General features: G+C 52.7%; 1 protein-coding gene across 2 annotated transcripts in view; it reads right to left on the bottom strand.

Moving 5' to 3' along the window:
- cadm4 (cell adhesion molecule 4) overlaps nucleotides 1-17569 on the bottom strand; it is a 373773-nt gene that overhangs the window by 52109 nt on the left and 304095 nt on the right. The window lies entirely within an intron of this gene.

Raw genomic sequence — 17569 nt, 5'->3', positions numbered from 1 at the left:
AGAGGAAACGTTACAAGGGACCACCCTCAAAGCCTCCCTGATAAAGTGCAACATCCCCACCGACACCTGGGAGTCCCTGGGCCCAAAGACCAGTCCGTGGGAGTTCCCCCATTATTTATTGGGGATTGACATCGCGTGATAATTCCCAGCTCTCGTTGTACACAATGCTGCTATTATTTAACACGACCAACCCCGATCTTCTGTAACCTTTGTCTCTCTGGTTACCAAGGCAGCTGGTAATTATTCCATCAGTTCTGACAAAGAGTCACAGACCCGAAACGCTAACTCTGTTTCTCGTTCCACAGACGCTGCCTGACCCGTTGAGTATTTCCAGTGTTTGCTGTTTTTATTTCAGATTCCAGCGTCCGCAGTATTTAGCTTTTGACTTCAGTCTGTTCCCCTGGCAGTGGCGTTCGATTGCCGTGCTCCGGAGGGTGAGCGAGAGCAGGCGAGGGCCAACAAGGGAGCCGCGACTGTCATAGCTCACACCGACACAGAGAGCCCTCGGTCACAGTGTCAGCTGTGGCTCAGTGGGTTCAGCACACTCCACTCTGAGTCAGAAGGTCGTGGGTTCAAATCTCTCTCCAGAGACTGGAGCACAAAAATCCAGGCTGACACTCCCACTGCCACTACGGAGCATCGCACTGTCAGAGGGGCAGTACTGAGGGAGTGCCACACTGTTGGAAGGGCGGTACTGAGGGAGTGCCGCACTGTCGGAGGGGCAGTACTGAGGGAGTGCCGCACTGTCGGAGGGGCAGTACTGAGGGAGTTCTGCACTGTCGGAGGGGCAGTACTGAGGGAGTTCTGCACTGTCGGAGGGGCAGTGCTGAGGGAATACCGCAATGTCAGAGGGGCAGTACTGAGGGAGTTCCGCACTGTGGGAGGGACAGCACTGAGGGAGTGCCGCACTGTCGGAGGGACAGTACTGAGGGAGTTCTGCACTGTCGGGGGGGCAGTGCTGAGGGAATACCGCACTGTCAGAGGGGCAGTACTGAGGGAGTGCCGCACTGTGGGAGGGACAGTACTGAGGGAGTGCCGCACTGTGGGAGCGACAGTACTGAGAGAGTGCCGCACTGTGGGAGGGGCAGTACTGAGGGAGTGCCGCACTGTCAGAGGGTCAGTACTGAGGGAGCACCGCACTGTCGGAGGGGCAGTACTGAGGCAGCGCCGCACTGTCGGAGGGGTAGTACTGAGGGAGCACCGTACCGTGCTGTTGGAGGGGCAGTACTGAGGGATGCTGTACTGAGGGAGTGCCTCACTGTCGGAGGGGCAGTACTGAGGGAGCACCGTACCGCGCTGTTGGAGGGGCAGTACTGAGGGAGCACCGCACTGTCGGAGGTGCCGTCTTTCAGATGAGACATTAAACCGAGGCCCCGTCTGCCCTCTCCGGTGGATGTAAAAGATCCCGGGGCCACTATTTGGAAGAAGAGCAGGGGGAGTTCTCCCCGGTGTCCTGGGGCCAATATTTATCCCTCAACCAACATAACAAAAACAGATGATCCGGGTCATTATCACATCGCTGTGTGTGGGAGCTTTCTGTGCGCAAATTGCCTGCAGCGTTTCCCACAATACAACAGTGACTGCACTCCAAAAGTACTTCATTGGCTGTGAGGCACAATGAGATGTCCGGTGGCCGTCAAAGGCGCTATATAAATGCAAGTCTGTCTTTCTATTGAAGTAATCTTTCATTTATGAAACCATAGCAATTTACAGCCCAGATGGAGGCCATTCTTGGGATCGTTGTTTAGCCTGAACCCCGCAGCAGAACAGCGGGAGCAGGATTCCGGCCTAGAATTGGGATCGCAGGCCCAGAACGGGATGGAAGGCCCAGCTATATCTGATCAATAGCTTTCCCAGCGATCAGCTCACCCATCACCCCCTCCCCGTGCTCACCCATCACCTCCCCGTGCTCACCCATCACACCCCCCGTGCTCACCCATCACCCCCTCCCCGTGCTCACCCATCACCCCCTCCCCGTGCTCACCCATCACCTCCCCGTGCTCACCCATCACACCCCCCGTGCTCACCCATCACCCCCTCCCCGTGCTCACCCATCACCCCACTGTGCTCACCCATCACCCCCCGTGCTCACCCATCACCCCCTCCCTGTGCTCACCCATCACCCCCCACTGTGCTCACCCATCACCCCCCCGTGCTCACCCATCACCCCCTCCCCGTGCTCACCCATCACCCCCCACTGTGCTCACCCATCACCCCCCCGTGCTCACCCATCACCCCCTCCCCGTGCTCACCCATCACCCCACTGTGCTCACCCATCACCCCCCCGTGCTCACCCATCACCCACTCCCCGTGCTCAGCCATCACCCCCCCGTGCTCACCCATCACCCCCCCGTGCTCAGCCATCACCCTCCCGTGCTCACCCATTACCCCCCCGTGTTCACCCATCACCCCCTCCCCGTGCTCACCCATCACCCCCTCCCCGTGCTCACCCATCACCCCCTCCCCGTGCTCACCCATCACCCCCCGTGCTCACCCATCACCCCCTCCCCATGCTCACCCATCACCCCCGTGCTCACCCATCACCCCCCCGTGCCCACCCATCACCCCCTCCCCGTGCTCACCCATCACCCCCTCCCCGTGCTCACCCATCACCCCCTCCCCGTGCTCACCCATCACCCCCTCCCCGTGCTCACCCATCACCCCCTCCCCGTGCTCACCCATCACCCCCTCCCCGTGCTCACCCATCACCCCCCCGTGCTCACCCATCACCCCCTCCCCGTGCTCACCCATCACCCCCTCCCCGTGCTCACCCATCACCCCCCCGTGCTCACCCATCACCCCCTCCCCGTGCTCACCCATCACCCCCTCCCCGTGCTCACCCATCACCCCCCGTGCTCACCCATCACCCTCCCGTGCTCACCCATCACCCTCCCGTGCTCACCCATCACCCCCCCGTGTTCACCCATCACCCCCTCCCCGTGCTCACCCATCACACCCTCCCCGTGCTCACCTATCACCCCCTGTGCTCACCCATCACCCCCCGTGCTCACCCATCAGCCCCTCCCCGTGCTCACCCATCACCCCCTCCCCGTGCTCACCCATCACCCCCTCGTACTCACCCATCACCCCCCCGTACTCACCCATCACCCCCTCGTACTCACCCATCACCCCCTGTGCTCGCTGACGTACATTGGCTCCCGTTCCGGCAATGCCTCAATTTCAAAATTCTCATCCTTCTTTTCAAATCCCTTCATGGCCTCCTCGCCCCCTCCCTATCCCTGTAATCTCTGGCCCCACAACCCTCCCTATCTCTGTAACCTCCTCCAGCCCTACACCCCTCCCTATCTCTGTAACCTCCTCCAGCCCCGACACCCCTCCCTATCTCTGTAACCTCCTCCAGCCCCTACACCCCTCCCTATCTCTGTAACCTCCTCCAGCCCCTACACCCCTCCCTATCTCTGTAACCTCCTCCAGCCCCTACACCCCTTCCTATCCCTGTAACTTCCTCCAGCCCCTACACCCCTCCCTATCTCTGTAACCTCCTCCAGCCCTACACCCCTCCCTATCTCTGTAACCTCCTCCAGCCCGATAACCCTCCCTATCTCTGTAACCTCCTCCAGCCCCTACACCCCTCCCTATCTCTGTAACCTCCTCCAGCCCCGCAACCCTCCCAGATCCATGCAAATTCTAAGGGCAGGTACAGCACGGGGTTAGATGCAGAGTAAAGTTCCCTCTACACTGTAGAGACAAATTAACGTACATCAGGAGAATGTGAAACACATTGTAACAGAGAACATCTAAAATCTGTTGGAAAGGGGAAAAATTAAACCGATTTGACTATTAATGACTATACACTAAACGCATGCAGCCAATTTAGGTTGTCAGTGAGATTAATGAGATACTGGTTTTTCAATTCCAATGCATTTGCTTTGAATGTAAAATTGGCAACTTTATCTGTATTTCCAGTTTTATCTCCCACTCTGTTCGCTGGACGAGTTTCAGAAGCAAGGAAGAAAGATCTTCCATTTATCTAGCGCCTTTCACGTCCTCAGGAGGCCGCGCGTGATTGGGTTGTGAAGTGGAAGCCTCTCCTGTTGAACGGTCAGACCCAGCGGCAGCAATCGGCACACAGCAAGATCCCACAAGACGTCAAACTGGGCGAGTTAGCAGGCCGGGTGTTCATTTTGAACTCGTCCTTTGTAGCAAAGGGGATGGCGGGGACAGCGGGGAGGGTTTGAAGTGCCTCAGTGCTGCTGCTCTCCCCCCCGCCAAACCCCCCCACCCCCCCCCCCACCAATCATGGAACTGGTGGCGCGCAGTTAAAGGGCTCCACCAGTGGACTTGAGCGGTAGTGCAACTACTGATGTCAATACGACAAACAGGCCACGTGCCAAAGTCACATGACGACATGGTCTAGAGGCCGCCATCTTACAGCGGGCGTTTGTTGGTGACGGCGGCGAAGGATATACCGCACGCACGGGGTCATGACCCGCCCGCTTTGATGGGGCGGTAATCCCGATTCAGCTGCGGGGGGGAGGTGGGGGCGGACTTTCACGACGGGCACAGGAAGCCCAGCGCCCCTGGCAGGTTACTACCCCCAAATCGAGTCGCAAGGCAGTCTCACCCCAGATACGTGCAGTATCTGATTGCATTGACTCTATCCCGTGAGCAACTCCAGAAACGTCAGGGTTCAGCTACATTGCTCATTAAAATGTCACAAGACCATCGGAAACAGGAGCAGGAGTCGGCCATTCGGCCCCTCGAGCCTGCTCCGCCATTTAATACGATCGTGGCTGATCCGATCATGGACTCAGCTCCACTTCCCCGCCCGCTCCCCATAATCCTTCACTCCCTTATCGCTCAAAAATCTGTCTATCTCCCGCCTTAAATATATTCAATGACCCAGCCTCCACAGCTCTCTGGGGCAGAGAATTCCACAGGTTTACAACCCTCTGAGAGAAGAAATTCCTCCTCATCTCAGTTTTAAATGGGCGGCCCCTTATTCTAAGACCATGCCCCCTAGTTCTAGTCTCCCCCATCAGTGGAAACATCCTCTCTGCATCCACCTTGTCGAGCCCCCCTCATAATCTGATACGTTTCGATAAGATCACCTCTCATTCTTCTGGAATTCCAATGAGTAGAAGCCCAACCTCCTCAACCTTTCCTCATAAGTCAACCCCCTCATCCCCGGAATCAACCGAGTGAACCTTCTCTGAACTGCCTCCAAAGCAAGTATATCCTTTCGTAAATATGGAAACCAAAACTGCACGCAGTACTCCAGGTGTGGCCTCACCAATACCCTGTATAACTGGAGCAAGACTTCCCTGCTTTTATACTCCATCCCCTTTGCAATAAAGGCCAAGATACCATTGGCCCTTCCTGATCACTTGCTGTACCTACATACTATCCTTTTGTGTTTCATGCACAAGTACCCCCAGGTCCTGCTGTACTGCAGCACTTTGCAATCTTTCTCCGTTTAAATTATAATCTGCTTTGCTATTATTTCCGTCAAAGTGAATAACCTCACATTTTCTCACATTGCACAGAAAGAGGTACAGGAAATAATCAGGAAGGCTAATGGGATGCTGGCCTTTATATCCCGAGGACTAGAATACAAGGGGGGTAGAGGTTATGCTGCAGCTGTACAGAACCCTGGTTAGACCACACCTGGAGCACTGGGAGCAGTTCCGGACAGCACACCTTCGGCAGGATATATTGGCCTGGGAGGGCGTGCAGCGTAGGTTTACCAGAACGATACTCGCCCTCCAAGGGTTAAGTCACGAGCAGCGATTACACAAACTCGGGATGTATTCCCGGGAATTTAGAAGATTAATGGGCGATCGGTTGGAAGTTTTGAGGATATTGAGGGGAACAGATAGATTCGATCGAGAGAGACTATCTCCACTGGTTGGGGACTCTCGGACGAGGGGCACAGTCTGAAAATTAGAGCCAGACCTTTCAGGAGTGAAGCTCGGAAACATTTCTACACACACAGGGTGGGAGAGGTTTGGAACTCACGTCCGCAAATGGCAATCGAAAAAGAAAGACTTGCATTTATACAGCGCCTTGCAAGACCACCGGGCGTCCCAAAGCGCTTTACAGCCAATGACGTACTTTTGGAAGTGTGGACACTGTTGTCATGTGGGCAGGCAATTTTACGCACAGCAAGCTCCCACACACAGCAGTGTGATAATGGCCCAGATCGTCTGTTTTTTCTGTGACGTTGATTGAGGGATAAATATTGGCCCCAGGACACTTGATGCAAGACCGTTCGTTAATTTTAAACCGAGGATTGATCGCTTTCTGTTAACCTTGGGACATTTTACTAGACCAAAGGCGCGATATAACTGCAGGTGGTCTTTGTAGGGCCAGATGCTGCTCCTTTGAAGGTCCTGTGAAGGACCATCAGCAGGTCGGGACCATGGCAAGGTACAGCGGGAGCTGGTGCAGGAGGCAACGGCAGCGAAGAGGGCCAACCAGATTGGACGTCACCAAGGTCCAGGGTCGGCTGATTGGAGCGTGGGCAGGTACCGCAGGAGCGGCGAGATCAGGGCGAAGGAGCGGCGAGAGATCGTGGAGGGATGTGATCGGGGTCTGGGGAAGGCACGAGTTCGGGGCCAGGGGCCCAGGGGCAACACGGGGCCCCAGCCCACACTGTGCGATATGTGGGCGCACTAGGCCCGTGCAGCAGAGCTGGTCTCCAGTCATCCTGGTTAACCCTTGCCACTGGACCAAGACCTCGCTCTGTCAAGCCCCGTGTGGTGGCTGGTGTGCAACGGTCACCAAACGTTAAAAAAATCCACCCACAGGCATCTTCCACCCTCTCAATTGGAGCTCAGGACCTGGAACATCGGGTCCTTCACTGAAACATGGCCAATGGAATGTTGGCCGTTATTGCAAAGGGGGATAGAGTCTAAAAGCAGAGAAGTCCTGCTACAACTGTACAGGGTATTGGTGAGGCCACACCTGGAGTACTGCGTGCAGTTTTGGTCTCCGTATTTACGAAAGGATCTACTTGCTTTGGAGGCTGTTCAGAGAAGGTTCACTCGGTTGATTCCGGCGATGAGGGGGTTGACTTATGAGGAAAGGTTGAGGAGGTTGGGCCTCTACTCATTGGAATTCAGAAGAATGAGAATCGAAACGTGTAAGATAATGAGGGGGGCTCGACAAGGTGGATGCAGAGAGGATGTTTCCACTGATGGGGGAGACTAGAACTAGGGGGCACGGTCTTAGAATGAGGGGCCGCCCATTTAGAACTGAGATGAGGAGGAATTTCTTCTCTCGGAGGGTTGTAAATCTGTGGAATTCTCTGCCCCAGAGGGAGGGAATAAAGGGAGCAGTGGGGGGGGGTGTAGGGGGGGGAATGGATACGATGAATGCTTTATCATTGAAATGCCGAGCTCTCAAATCCATTATTCATCGAATTATTCAGGGCAGGTTCTGAATCCTTGATTGCACGGCGGGAGATGTGCGTGAGGAGATGACTGATTGGGAACATTGATGAAATGAGCTCTTACTGACAGGGCTCTTTCTGGGCCGTGGCCCTGAGTCGACAGCCGAGACTCGAGTAAGATAAAATTATTAATCGCTGCCCAACCCCACTCCCTCGATTTGCATGTCAACGTCCAAATTATCCCGGGCGTTGTTGGAGAGGCAATCACCAGGTCCGCGAGCTTCGCAATCTTTCCCGTCGGCCGACGTTTCCAAACTGTCCGGACCGATGCGTCGGGAAGTGGAATCTCAGAATGATACAGCACAGGAGGATCCCACTGGGCCCCTCGAGCCCGTGCTGTGCTGGCTCTGTGACAGAGCGATCCAATCAGTCCCACTCCCCCCCTGCTCTTACCCCACAGCCCCGGCACATTTCCCCCTTCCGGTATTTACCCAATTCCCTCCGTTTGACAGTCACTATTGAACCTGCTCCGACCGAGCTTTCAGGCAGCGCGTTCCCGATCTCAACAACTCGCTGCGTACAAACATTCTCCTCATCTCCCCCTCGGGTTCTTTACCGATTATCGTCAATCTGTGTCCCTCTGGTTACCCTCCCTCCTGCCCCGGGGAACAGTTCCTCCTGATTTACTCCATCAAACCCCCTCGTGATTCTGAACAGCTCGATCAAATCTCCTCTCGACCTTCTCTGCTCCAAGTAGAACAACCCCGGCTTCTCCAGTCTCTCCCCGTCACTGATGTCCCTCATAGAAACATAGAAAACAGGTGCAGGAGCAGGCCATTCGGCCCTTCGAGCCTGCAACACCATTCAATATGATCATGGCTGATCATGCAACTTCAGTACCCCTTTCCTGCTTTCTCTCCATACCCCCGATCCCTTTAGCCGTAAGGGCCACATCTAACTCCCTGTTGAATATATCTAACAAACTGGCCTCAACAACTTTCTGTGGCAGAGAATTCCACAGGTTCACAATTCTCTGAGTGAAGAAGTTTCTCCTCATCTCGGTCCTAAATGGCTTACTCCTTATCCTTAGACTGTGACCCCTGGTTCTGGACTGCCCCAACATCGGGAACATTCTTCCTGCATCTAACCTGTCCAGAATTTTATATGTTTCTATGAGATCCCCTCTCATTCTTCTAAATTCCAATGAATATAAGCCTAGTCGATCCAGTCTAATGTCCCTCCTTACAATTGCATTAATTTTACTCTTTAACCAGCAACGCCACCCCGCCTCCTTTTCCTCTCTGTCTATCCTTCCTAAATGTTGAATACCCCTGGATGTTGAGTTCCCAGCCTTGGTCACCCTGGAGCCATGTCTCCGTGATGCCAATTACATCATATCCGTTAAATGCTATCTGCGCAGTTAATTCGTCCACCTTATTCCGAATACTCCTCACATTGAGGCACAGAGCCTTTAGGCTTATCTCTTTAACACACTTTGCCCCTTTAGAATTTTGCTGTAATGTGGCCCTTTTTGTTTTTTGCCTTGGGTTTCTCTGCCCTCCACTTTTACTTTTCTTCTTTCTGTCTTTTGCTTCTGCCTCCATTTTGTTTCCCTCTGTCTCCCTGCATAGGTTCCCATCCCCCTGCCATATTAGTTTAACTCCTCCCCAACAGCATTAGCAAACACTCCTCCCTAGGACATTGGTTCTGGTCCTGCCCAGGTGCAGACCGTCCGGTTTGTACTGGTCCCACCTCCCCCAGGACCAGTTCCAATGTCCCAGGAATTTGAATCCCTCCCTGCTGCACCACTCCTCAAGCCACGTATTCATCTGCGCTATCCTGCGATTCCTACTCTGACTAGCATGTGGCACTGGTAGCAATCCTGAGATTACTACTTTTGAGGTCCTACTTTTTAATTTAGCTTCTAGCTCCCTAAATTCGTCTTGTAGGACCTCATCCCGTTTTTTACTTATATCGTTGGTACCAATGTGCACCACGACAACTGGCTGTTCACCCACCCTTTTCAGAATGTCCTGCACCCGCTACAAGACATCCTTGACCCTAGCACCGGGGAGGCAACATACCATCCTGGAGTCTCGGTTGCGGCCGCAGAAACACCTATCTATTCCCCTTACAATTGAATCCCCTATCACTATCGCTCTCCCACTCTTTTTCCTGCCCTCCTGTGCAGCAGAGCCAGCCACGGTGCCATGAACTTGGCTACTGCTGCCCTCCCCTGATGAGTCACCCCCCCCCCAACAGTACCCAAAGAGGTGTATCTGTTTTGCGGGGGAGTGACCGCAGGGGACCCCTGCACTACCTTCCTTGCACTGCTCTTCCTGTTGGTCACCCATTTACTATCTGGCTGTGTAACCTTTACCTGCGGTGTGACCAACTCGCTAAACGTGCTATTCACGTCATCCTCAGCATCGCGGATGCTCCAGAGTTCATCCACCCGCAGCTCCAGAGCCGCAATGCGGTCTGTCAGGAGCTGCAGGTGGATACACTTCCCACCCACGTAGTTGTCAGGGACACCGGAAGCTTCGATGCTGGGGAGGTTGGCCTGGTCGAGGACGCTAACGTTGGTGCGTCTGTCCTCCCGGGGGATTTGCAGGATCTTGCGGAGACATCGTTGGTGGTATTTCTCCAGCGACTTGAGGTGTCTACTGTACATGGTCCATGTCTCTGAGCCATACAGGAGGGCGGGTATCACTACAGCCCTGTAGTTCATGAGCTTGGTGGTGGATTTGAGGGCCTGGTCTTCAAACACTCTTTTCCTCAGGTGGCCGAAGGCTGCACTGGCGCACTGGAGGCGGTGTTGGATCTCCTCATCAATGTTTAACCACTGATTGAGTCAGCGTGAGATGGATTTCCTTCACATTTCTTTCTGTCCTCCCACTTTCCCTGTCCATTGCACAGCACGGGGTTTGATAGCTGATGGAGCGATGGAAGTGGCCTCACCACAGGCCGAGCTACCCAAACCCCAGAGTAACAGGCCTGTTGGAGCAGAGAAGGTTCAGGGAGAGATTGACCAGAATGGTCCCAGGGATACGTTAATGATTTTGACGAAGGAATTGAATGTAATATCTCCAAGTTTGCAGATGACACTAAGCTGGGTGGCGGTGTGAGCTGTGAGGAGGATGCTAAGAGGATGCAGGGTGACTTGGACGGGTTAGGTGAGTGGGCAAATACATGGCAGATGCAGTATCATCTGGATAAATGTGAGGTTATCCACTTTGGTGGCAAAAACACAAAGGCAGAATAGTATCTGAATGGTGACAGATTAGGAAAAGGGGAGGTGCAACGAGACCTAGGTGTCATGGTACATCAGTCATTGAAAGTGGGCATGCAGGTACAGCAGGTGGTGAAGAAGGCAAATGGTATGTTGGCCTTCATAGCGAGAGGATTTGAGTATAGGAGCAGGGAGGTCTTACTGCAGTTGTACAGGGCCTTGGTGAGGCCTCACCTCGAGTATTGTGTTCAGTTTTGGTCTCCTAATCTGAGGAAGGATGTTCTTGCTATTGAGGGAGTGCAGCGAAGGTTCACCAGACTGATTCCAGGGATGGCTGGACTGTCATATGAGGAGAGACTGGATCAACTGGGCCTTTATTCACTGGAGTTTAGAAGAGGGGATCTTGTAGAAATGTATAAGATTCTGACGGGACTGGACAGGTTAGATGCGGGCAGAATGATCCCGATGTTGGGGAAGTCCAGAACCAGGGGACACAGTCTTAGGATAAGGGGTAAGCCATTTAGGACCGAGATGAGGAGAAACTTCTTCACTCAGAGAGTTGTTAACCTGTGGAATTCCCTGCCGCAGAGAGTTGTTGAGGCCAGTTCATTGGATATATTCAAAAGGGAGTTAGATATGGTCCTTACGGCTAAAGGGGTCAAGGGGTATGGAGAGAAAGCAGGAAAGGGGTACTGAGGGAATGATCAGCCATGATCTTATTGAATGGTGGTGCAGGCTCGAAGGGCCGAATGGCCGACTCCTGCACCTACTTTCTATGTTCTTATGTTCTCCTGCCCCAGAAGAGACATCAGTGAACCGGTAGGGTTTTTTTATCTGACAATTAGGCAGCTTTACACTCCCCGTGATGGACACCAGCACTTTTAATTCCAGATTTATTGAATGAACTGAATTCAAGTTCACAAACGGCTGAGGGGAGGGGGGAGGGGAGGGGAGGGGGAGGGGGAGGGGATGGTGAGGGGAAGGGGGAGGGGGAGGGGGAGGAGGAGGGGATGGTGAGGGGGAGGGGGAGGGGGAGGAGGGGACGGGGAGGGGGAGGAGGAGGGGATGGTGAGGGGGAGGGGGAGGGGGAGGAGGGGATGGGGGGTGGGAGGAGGAGGGGATGGTGAGGGGGAGGGGGAGGGGGAGGAGGGGACGGGGAGGGGGAGGAGGAGGGGATGGGGAGGGGGAGGGGAAGGGGAGGAGGGGGTGGGGAGGGGGAGGGGAAGGGGGAGGAGGGGACGGGGAGGGGGAGGAGGAGGGGATGGGGAGGGGGAGGAGAAGGGGGAGGAGGGGACGGGGAGGGGGAGGAGGAGGGGATGGTGAGGGGGAGGGGGAGGGGGAGGAGAGGATGGTGAGGGGGAGGGGAAGGGGAGGAGGGGGTGGGGAGGGGGAGGGGGAGGAGGGGACAGGGAGGGGTCGGGGGAGGGGATGGGGAGGCGGGGGGAGAGGAACAGAGAGAGGGGGAGGGGGAGGGGGGAGGGCCGCGGAGGGAACAGACAAAAATAAAGGAGGAAAAATCGTCAACACTCTGGTTATCTGAAGCCTTCCTTCACACAAGGTCCCACAGCGGTTAATTAACGCAGCAAGGCTTGTAAGAAACGCAAACCAAGTACTTGGGTTTATTTCTCGAGGGATAGAATTGAAAAGTAGGGAAGTTATGCTAAACCTGTATCAAACCGTGGTTAGACCACACTTGGAGTACTGTGCACAGTTCTGGTCTCCATATACCTGGGTTAGACCACACTTGGAGCACTGTGCACAGTTCTGGTCTCCATATACCTGGGTTAGACCACACTTGGAGCACTGTGTACAGTTCTGGTCTCCATATACCTGGGTTAGACCACACTTGGAGCACTGTGCACAGTTCTGGTCTCCATATACCTGGGTTAGACCACACTTGGAGCACTGTGCACAGTTCTGGTCTCCATATACCTGGGTTAGACCACACTTGGAGCACCGTGCACAGTTCTGGTCTCCATATACCTGGGTTAGACCACACTTGGAGCACTGTGCACAGTTCTGGTCTCCATATACCTCGGTTAGACCACACTTGGAGCACTGTGCACAGTTCTGGTCTCCATATACCTGGGTTAGACCACACTTGGAGCACTGTGCACAGTTCTGGTCTCCATATACCTGGGTTAGACCACACTTGGAGCACTGTGCACAGTTCTGGTCTCCATATACCTGGGTTAGACCACACTTGGAGCACTGTGCACAGTTCTGGTCTCCATATACCTGGGTTAGACCACACGTGGAGCACTGTGCACAGTTCTGGTCTCCATATACCTCGGTTAGACCACACTTGGAGCACTGTGCACAGTTCTGGTCTCCATATACCTGGGTTAGACCACACGTGGAGCACTGTGCACAGTTCTGGTCTCCATATACCTGGGTTAGACCACACGTGGAGCACTGTGCACAGTTCTGGTCTCCATATACCTGGGTTAGACCACACTTGGAGCACCGTGCACAGTTCTGGTCTCCATATTAGAGAAAGGATATCCAGGCACTGGAGAGGATGCAGCGAAGATTTACAAGGATGATAGCAGAAATGCGAGGGTGTACAGACTGGGTCTCTTTTTCCTTGATAAAATAAGGCTGAGGGGTGACCTAATAGAGGTCTTCAAAATGCTAAAAGGTTTTGATAGAGTGGATACAGAGAGAATGTTTCCACTGGTGGGGAAGTACATAACTAGAGGCCATCAAGAAATCGAATGGGGAATTCAGGAGAAACTTCTTTAGCCAGAGAGTGGTGAGAATGTGGAACTCGCTCCCACAGGGAGGGGTTGAAGCAAATTGCATTGATGCATTTGTGGATTAAGGCCTGTGTCTGGTGTTTAAGGCCTGTGTTTGTTGTTTAAGGCCTGTGTCTTGTATTTAAGGCCTGTGTCTGGTTTTTAAGACCTGTGACTAGTGTTTAAGACCTGTGTCTGGTGTTTAAGGCCTGTGTTTGGTGTTTAAGGCCTGTGTCTTGTATTTAAGGCTTGTGTTTGGTGTTTAAGGCCTGTGACTGGTGTTTAAGGCCTGTGACTGGTGTTTAAGGGCTGTGTCTGGTGTTTAAGGCCTGTGTCTTGTGTTTAAGGCCTGTGTCTGGTGTTTAAGGCCTGTGACTGGTGTTTAAGGCCTGTGTCTGGTATTTAAGGCTTGTGACTGGTGTTTAAGGCCTGTGTCTGGTGTTTAAGGCCTGTGACTGATGCTTAAGGCCTGTGTCTGTTGTTTAAGGCCTGTGACTGATGTTTAAGGGCTGTGTCTGGTGTTTAAGGCCTGTGACTGGTGTTTAAGGCCTGTGTCTGGTGTTTAAGGCCTGTGTCTGGTGTTTAAGGCCTGTGTCTGGTGTTTAAGGGCTGTGCCTGGTGTTTAAGGACTGTGTCTGGTGCTTAAGGCCTGTGTCTGGTGTTTAAGGCTGTGTCTTGTGTTTAAGGGCTGTGTCTGGTATTTGAGGCCTGTGCCTGGTGTTTAAGGCCTACATCTGGTGTTTAAGGCCTGTGTCTGGTGCTTAAGGCCTGTGTCTGGTGTTTAAGGCTGTGTCTGGTGTTTAAGGCCTGCGTCTGGTGTTTAAGGCCTGCGTCTGGTGTTTAAGACTTGTGTCTGGTGTTTAAGGCCTGTGTCTGGAGTTTAAGGCCTGGGTCTGGTGTTTTGGGCCTATGACTGGTGTTTAAGGCCTGTGTCTGGTGTTTAAGGCCTGTGTCTGGTGTTTAAGGGCTGTGCCTGGTGTTTAAGGACTGTGTCTGGTGCTTAAGGCCTGTGTCTGGTGTTTAAGGCTGTGTCTTGTGTTTAAGGGCTGTGTCTGGTGTTTGAGGCCTGTGCCTGGAGTTTAAGGCCTACATCTGGTGTTTAAGGCCTGTGTCTGGTGCTTAAGGCCTGTGTCTGGTGTTTAAGGCTGTGTCTGGTGTTTAAGGCCTGCGTCTGGTGTTTAAGGCCTGCGTCTGGTGTTTAAGACTTGTGTCTGGTGTTTAAGGCCTGTGTCTGGTGTTTAAGGCCTGGGTCTGGTGTTTTGGGCCTATGACTGGTGTTTAAGGCTTGTGTCTGGTGTTTAAAACCTGCGTCTGGTGTTTTGGGCCTATGACTGGTGTTTAAGGCCCGTGTTTGGTGTTTAAGGCCTGTGTCTGGTGTTTAAGGCCTGGGTCTGGTGTTTTGGGCCTATGACTGGTGTTTAAGGCTTGTGTCTGGTGTTTAAAACCTGCGTCTGGTGTTTTGGGCCTATGACTGGTGTTTAAGGCCCGTGTTTGGTGTTTAAGGACTGCGCCTGGTGTTTTGGGCCTATGACTGATGTTTAAGGCCCGTGTTTGATGTTTAAGGCCTGCGTCTGGTGTTTTGGGCCTATGACTGGTATTTAAGGCATGTGTCTGGTTTTTAAGGCCTGCGGCTAGTGTTTTGGGCATGTGTCTGGTGTTTAAGGCATGTATCTAATGTTTAAGGCCTGTGTCTGGTGTTTTAGGACTGTGTCTGGTGTTTAAGGCCTGTGTCTTGTGTTTAAGGCCTGTGTCTGGTGTTTTAGGGCTGTGTCTGGTGTTTTGGGGCTGTGTCTGGTGTTTAAGGCCTGTGACTGGTGTTTAAGGCCTGTGACTGGTGTTTAAGGCCTGTGTCTGTTGCTTAAGGCCTGCGTCTGGTGTTATAGGGCTGTGTCTAGTGATTAAGGCCTGTGTCTAGTGTTTTGGGCCTGTGTCTGGTGTTTAAGGCGGGTGTCTAGTGTTTAAGGCCTGTGTCTGGTGTTTTAGGCCTGTGTCTGGTGTTTAAGGCCTGTGTCTGGTGTTTTGGGGCTGTGTCTGGTGTCTTGGGGCTGTGTCTAGTGTTTAAGACCTGTGACTGGTGTTTAAGGTGAGTGTCTAGTGTTTAAGGCCTATGTCTGGTGTTTTAGGCCTTTGTCTGGTGTTTAAGGCCTGCGTCTGGTGTTTTGGGCCTATGACTGATGTTTAAGGCCCGTGTTTGGTGTTTAAGGACTGCGCCTGGTGTTTTGGGCCTGTGACTGATGTTTAAGGCCCGTGTTTGATGTTTAAGGCCTGCGTCTGGTGTTTTTGGCCTATGACTGGTGTTTAAGGCCTGTGTCTGGTCTTTAAGGCCTGCGGCTAGTGTTTTGGGCATGTGTCTGGTGTTTAAGGCATGTATCTAATGTTTAAGGCCTGTGTCTGGTGTTTTAGGACTGTGTCTGGTGTTTAAGGCCTGTGTCTTGTGTTGAAGGCCTGTGTCTGGTGTTTTGGGGCTGTGTCTGGTGTTTTGGGGCTGTGTCTGGTGTTTAAGACCTGTGACTGGTGTTTAAGGCCTGTGACTGGTGTTTAAGGCCTGTGTCTGGTGCTTAAGGCCTGCGTCTGGTGTTTTGGGGCTGTGTCTAGTGATTAAGGCCTGTGTCTAGTGTTTTGGGCCTGTGTCTGGTGTTTAAGGCGAGTGTCTAGTGTTTAAGGCCTGTGTCTGGTGTTTTAGGCCTGTGTCTGGTGTTTAAGGCCTGTGTCTGGTGTTTTGGGGCTGTGTCTAGTGTTTTGGGGCTGTGTCTGGTGTTTAAGACCGGTGACTGGTGTTTAAGGCCTGTGACTGGTGTTTAAGGCGAGTGTCTAGTGTTTAAGGCCTGTGTCTGGTGTTTTAGGCCTGTGTCTGGTGTTTAAGGCCTGTGTCTGGTGTTTAAGGCCTGTGTCTTGTCCCAGGATGGCGAGACTGACCTATCAAGAAGGACTGGATCAACTGAGCTTGTATTCACTGGAGTTCAGAAGAATGAGAGGGGACCTCATAGAAACGTTTAAAATTCTGACGGGGTTAGACAGGTTAGATGCAGGAAGAATGTTCCCAATGTTGGGGAAGTCCAGAACCAGGGGACACAGTCTAAGGATAAGGGGGAAGCCATTTAGGACCGAGATGAGGAGGAATTTCTTCACCCAGAGAGTGATGAACCTGTGGAATTCTCTACCACAGAAAGTTGTTGAGGCCAATTCACTAAATATATTCAAAAAGGAGTTAGATGAAGTCCTTACTACTAGGGGAATCAAGGGGTATGGCGAGAAAGCAGGAATGGGGTACTGAAGTTGCATGTTCAGCCATGAACTCATTGAATGGCGGTGCAGGCTAGAAGGGCCGAATGGCCTACTCCTGCACCTATTTTCTATGTTTCTATGTTTCTATGTTTCTATGTTAAGGCCTGTGTCTGGTGTTTTTGGGCTGTGTCTGGTGTTTCAGGCCTGTGTCTGGTACTGAAGGCCTGCGTTTGGCATTTTGGGCCTGTGTCTGGTGCTTAAGGCCTGCGTCTGGTGTTTTGGGCCTGTGTCAGGTGTTTAAGGCCTGTGTCTGGTCTTTACGGCCTGTGTCTAGTGTTTAAGGCCTGTGTCTGGTGTTTAAGGCCTGTGTCTGGTCTTTAAGGACTGTGTCTAGTGTTTAAGGCCTGTGTCGAGTGTTTAAGGCCTGTGTCTGGTCTTTAAGGACTGTGTCTAGTGTTTAAGGCTTGTGTCTGGTGTTTAAGGCCTGTGTCTGGTCTTTAAGGCCTCTGTCTGGTCTTTAAGGCCTGTGTCTGGTGTTTAAGGCCTGTGTCTGGTGTTTAAGGCCTGTATATCTGATTTTCAGGGCTTGTGTGGTTGCATTTTATGGCAGTCTCCCTGGTCTTATGCTCTTAGATTTTAGGGCCTGTTATCTAAATTTTAGGCCCCGTAATCCTAGATTTTTAACCCCGTTTCTATAATTTTTAGGGCCTGCGCCTGAGATAATTGCGTTCTGTTTTTTAAAACACAGAACCCCTGATTTTTTCAGCTGGTGTCCCCGAGTTGTAAAGTTTGCTAATTGAGGGAGGCAAGGGAATACCATGCAGAAAAAACAAAACCTTAACATAATTATCCCTTCAAAAAAGATTTCAGTTGCTAGGAAGAACGAGGAAAGACAATATAAACTAAAGGTACAACCCTAAAGAGGGTGTGTGAACAGAGAGACCTGGGGGGGTGGTGTGTGTGGACAAATGGCTGAAGGTTGCAGTGCAGCTGGGAAAGTGGTTCAACAAGCTCATGGGA

This window comes from Pristiophorus japonicus, chromosome 31 (assembly GCF_044704955.1).
Source record: "Pristiophorus japonicus isolate sPriJap1 chromosome 31, sPriJap1.hap1, whole genome shotgun sequence".
Lineage (NCBI taxonomy): Eukaryota > Metazoa > Chordata > Chondrichthyes > Pristiophoridae > Pristiophorus > Pristiophorus japonicus.
This window is presented reverse-complemented; position numbering and strand designations above follow the sequence as displayed.